Source organism: Elephantulus edwardii, unplaced genomic scaffold (assembly GCF_000299155.1).
Source record: "Elephantulus edwardii isolate Elephantulus edwardi_28Jun2011 unplaced genomic scaffold, EleEdw1.0 scaffold00019, whole genome shotgun sequence".
NCBI lineage: Eukaryota > Metazoa > Chordata > Mammalia > Macroscelidea > Macroscelididae > Elephantulus > Elephantulus edwardii.
Genome location: NW_006399769.1, coordinates 854,502 through 859,742, shown reverse-complemented (window position 1 = coordinate 859,742; position 5,241 = coordinate 854,502).

Below are 5,241 nucleotides of genomic sequence, written 5' to 3'. Positions count from 1 at the left end.
CTTCATCCTGTAGATGTATATATTTCTATTAGTTCAGATGCCTATTGCCATGTGTCCATCATTATATTATTTAGATTTAAATGATATCATTTTTAAACCCAGGCAGCACCTGCTTTGTTTAGCTTAACCCTACACATAATCGTGGTATTCTAATTATCCTTCTAATAACACCGTGTCTTGTAGAGGTGCTGATTTAGCAGGACCTGCTATAGGAAAAAAAAGTAAAGTAAAAAAAAAAGTACATAGTCCCTGGCATATGAATTTGTGGAGACTAGGCCTTTCTTTCTTCCAAAGAAATTTACCCAATGGCCATTGTATTCTTCAGAATTCTGCTTATAATTTAAATATTTTAATTTTTTTAGAATTGCTGTTTTTAAAAAGTTTAAAGAAATGTTAAGTTTTCATTCATTCATTCATTCTTGCACATTTTCCTCCCCTGCTTTTTCTCCCTCCCCTAGTCCACTTCACAATGATTTTTCTTCCAGATTTTTATCATACATACAATGCCTAATCATATATTCCTTTCAGACAGTTCCTTCTTATCGGTTCTAATTCAGTATTCATTTTCTATCCACTTTTTTCTTATTTCCCCCCCATATTATAACCCCTACCCCATGTCAGTCCTATTTTTATAGTGGTCATGTTAGGTAGTATTTTTTCCTTTTGTAACTGAAAAATTTCATTGAGGATAATGTCCTCCAGGGTCCTCCATGTTGTGTTTTACAAGTTCATTGTTTTTCAGAGCTGCATAATATTTCATTGTGTGAATGTACCGTAGTTGGTGGTGTTTTGGGTTTTTTTTGTTTGTTTGGTTGGGTTTTCTTTTTGTACCATAGTTTTTTTATCCATTTGTTTGTTGGTAAGCACTTGGGTTTCTTCCATCTCTTTGCTACTGTGAATAATGCAGTACTAAACACGAACGTGCATACATCTGTCTGAGTCATGACTCTGGTTTCTTTAGGATATTTTCCCAGTAGGGAAATTGCTGGGTCAAATGGTATTTGTATTTCCCACTTTTTGAGAGAGTATCAGACTACTTTCCCTAGTGGTTGTACTATTTTATATTTCCACTAGCAGTGGATAAGTGTTTTAATCTCTCCAAAACCTCACCAGAATTTGTTTGCTGCCCTACTGGACTCTGCTATTGTTTCTGGTGAGATGATATAGTTGTTCTGATTTGCATCTCTCTGAGAGCTAGAGATTTGAACATTTCTTCATGTGTTTTTTTGTTATTGTAATGTCTTCTTTGGGGAAGGGTCTATTCATATCCTGTGCCCTTTCTTCTTGTGAGGTACTGGAGTATTCTATAAATTTTAGATATGAGTCTCTTATCAGACATATCATTGTCAAATATTTTTCCCCAGGCTATGAGTTTCATTTTTATCCTGTTGGAGAATCTTTTTTTTTATGTCTATAGAGACTCTTCCTTTTTTAAAAAATTTTTTATTGGTTTGCTTACAAAGTTCGTATACATTGTATTTTGCACTATTCTTCATTCACATTTTTTCATACAATCATTCCCATTCATTGTGTTTTCTAAAATTTTATAAAATGAATCACCATTGGACTGTCTACCACTACCTTGTCTTTTCAGGTCTCCAATGGATCTTTCTGATTTCCTTTACCCACTCCCACCTAACTTGCAACTCTGTGGTTTTTGCCCCTACCCGTCCTCACCTCTCTATTCCCACCCCTTCTCCCCTTGGATCTCCATACATGTTTTACTAGTTATACTTCTTATTTTTACAATAATGTTCTTGTACAATATTTGTCCTAATGACACTGAGTTATTTACTCAACATAATGCTCTTCAGCCTCTCCCAAATTATGTAGTATTTTTTAAAATTGTTGCTCCTCAGTGCTACATAGTATTCCATTGTGTGAATGTACCACAATTTCTCAACCCATTCAGTTGTGGTTAGGCAGAGTAGTTGTACCATTTTACAATCCCACTAACACTGTACTAGAGTTCCCACAGGAAGGGGTGGGGGTATGAAACAAAATGTGAGTGAAGAATACTGTAAAACATAATGTATATGAGCTTTGTAAGTAAATTAATGTAAAATATTTCTTTATTTTTACAAAATGCTAGTCAATGCAATCCAACAGCATCTCAAAAGAATAACAACACATGAGTTGGAATTTCCCCCCCTTTATAAAAAAGAAATATGCACTATAACATGCATTAGCAATCAGAAGAATTTTCTTTCCTTATCTACAATTGCGAGTTGAGCAAAAGATCATATTGGTATTCCATTCAACTGCGAACAGCTCTTTACTTGATGACACTGATTACAATCCTCACACTGAAACAACTGACTTCTCACTTTCTTCCCATGTTTCTTGTTTCCCTTGATATTTCTATTGTCTCTCTTTATACATTCTCATTCTTATCCCTGCACAAATACTACACTATATTATATGATTAATTATCTTAAGTGTCTTCTTGACACTATTGTTCAAGTTGTATCATGAGGTGAGTTCACTTTTAGGCTCAATGTGTGACAATAATCACAGACATGGATTTCACAAGTCTCTATTAGACTAGTTAAAATGACTGTTTTTAAAATTTTGAGTTTTGTCACATATTTATCTCCCACTCTATCCAGAACTCTCTTCATAGACCAACCTAGGAAGTCAACCACTATCTAATTCCTCTGGTCTCAGAGTGGGAGAAGTTGAGGTTTTCAAGGCCCTTTAGTATTATGGAAAAATTTCCATGACAAAAAAAGTCATATGCAATGTATGAAGAATATGCTTATCTTCATGTAAACAACCTGGAATGGGGGATATGGATTCACTTAGGAAACTATATATCACACTAAAGAAAAATTATAGATTATTAAAAATAAACTAGTTGAAACGTTATATCAGCAGGAAACTGTTAGAAATTCAAAAGAAGTTTTAGAACAAGTGATGTAATTGTTGACGTTAAATGAAACTTTACTGAAAGCAGATGTCAGAAAGATGTTGTGTTTTATTCACTATATGAAATATTTTCATGACGAAGACAGAAGAGGAAGAAAAGACTAAAATGGATGTTAGAAGAAACTCTGGATATTGCACTGGAGCACAGAGAAGCCAAAGGACAAGAAGAACTCAAGATACTAAAGAGCTGAACAGAAGATTTCAAAAGGCAATGGAGAATGACAAAGTAAAATATTACAATGAAATGTGCAAGGAGCTGGAGTCAGAAAATCAAAAGGGTTGAACTCACTCAGCATTTCTTAAGCTCAAGGAACTGAAGAACAAATTCTAACCTCGAGTTGTTATAATCAAGGATGCTTTAGGCAGAGTATTAAATGATCCAGGAGGTATCAAAAGAAGATGGAAAGAATATACTGAGTCATTGTATTGAAAGGGATTGGCAGACACATAAGAATTTAATGAAACAACATATGAGCAAGAGCCTATGGTGATGAAGGAAGAAGTTCTAGCTGCTTTGAAGGAACTAGAAAAAATACAAATAGACATATCTCAGCTAACAGATGCTGCCTGGATGTGATCATCAAGTTGTGTCAAAAAATCTGAAGACAACCACCTGGCCAACTGACTGGAAGAGATCTATATTTGTTCCCATTCCAAAGAAAGGTGACCCAACAGAGTGTGGAAACTATAGAACAATATCAATGATTTCACATGCAAGCAAGGTACTGCTGATTATCCAAAGACGACTGGAACAGCTCATCAGCAGAGAACTGCCAGAAGTCCAGGCTGGTTTCAGAAGGGGTTGCGGTACTAGGGATATTGTAGCTAATGTTAGATGGATCTTAGCTGAAAGCAGGGAGTACCAGAGGAATGTCTATCTGTGTTTCATTGATTATGCAAAGGCATTTGACTGTGTGGACCATAACAAACTGTGGCTGACTCTGAGAAGAATGGGAATCCCAGAAAACTTGATCGTGCTAATATGAAAACTACTTGAACCAAGAGGCAGTACTCAGAACAGAGCAAGGAAATACTGCATGGTTCAAAATTGGGAAGGGAGTATGCCAGGGATGTGTCCTATCTCCATACCTTTTCAACCTGTATGCAGAACAGATCATCCAGGAAGCTGGACTCTATGAAGAGAAATGAGGCATCAGGATTGGTGGAAGATCTATCAATAATCTGTGCTATGCAGATAACTCAACCCTGCTTACTGAAACTGAGGAGGACCTGAAGCGCTTGCTGCTGAGGGACAGGGACTGCAGCTTTCAATACGGATTGAGTCTCAATGTCAAGAGAACAAAGATTCTCACCACTGGACCAACTGTCAACATCAGGATGGATGGCGAAGAGATTGAGATTGTTCACAGCTTTAGTCTGCTTGGCTCCACAAACAACACTCTTGGCACCAATAGCCAGGAAATTAAAAGACGTATTGCAATGGCAAAGTCTGCTCTTAGGGACCTTTCTAAAGTACTGAGAAGCAACAGTGTGTCTCTGGAGATTAAGGTGTGTCTTGTACAGGCCATGGTCTTTGCAATCACTTGTTATGCATCATAGAGCTGGACAATGACCAGGGTGGATAGAAGGAGAATTGATGCTTTTGAGCTTTGGTATCGGAGAAGAGTGTTGAGGGTATCATGTACTGCTAAGAAAACAAACAGGTTGATCTTGGAGAGGGTTAAACCGGGCTGCTCCTTGGAGGGGAAGGATTCTGAGACTTCATCTGACATACTTTGGTCATGTTGTAAGAAGAGACTGGTCCTTGGAGAAGGACATCATGCTTGGGAGGGTGGAGGGCAGGTGCAAGAGGGGAAGGTCCTCTGGGAGGTGCATTGATTCAGTGACTGGGGCAATCAGGATGAGTGTGTCAGAGACAATGAGATTGGCACAGGACAGAGCAGAGTTTAGAGCTGTTGTACATAGGGTCGCTATGAGTCACAAGAGACTCGACAGCACATAACAACAACAGCAACAACATGAAATATTTGCTATTGTCTGGCTCATGATAAATTATGGATAATGTTAAGGTAATAAATCATGAATAATGATAAGCTGGATGACAATTTCAAAGTACTTAACTGTGCTTGTGTGGAACATTAAACATGAATCAAGGAACAGCTGTTGCAGTAAAACAGGAGGGCACTGTATAGTTTAAAATCAGGAAAGATGTGTATAAAGACTGCATTCCTCCACTGTTGTTGTTGTGAACTGTCAAGTCAGAATCGACCCCTAGCTGACTCTCCTATGAGTTTTCAGAGGCAGTCAATTGCACAAGAGAAGATTGTGCATCCTTCTTCCATGGAGCAGCTG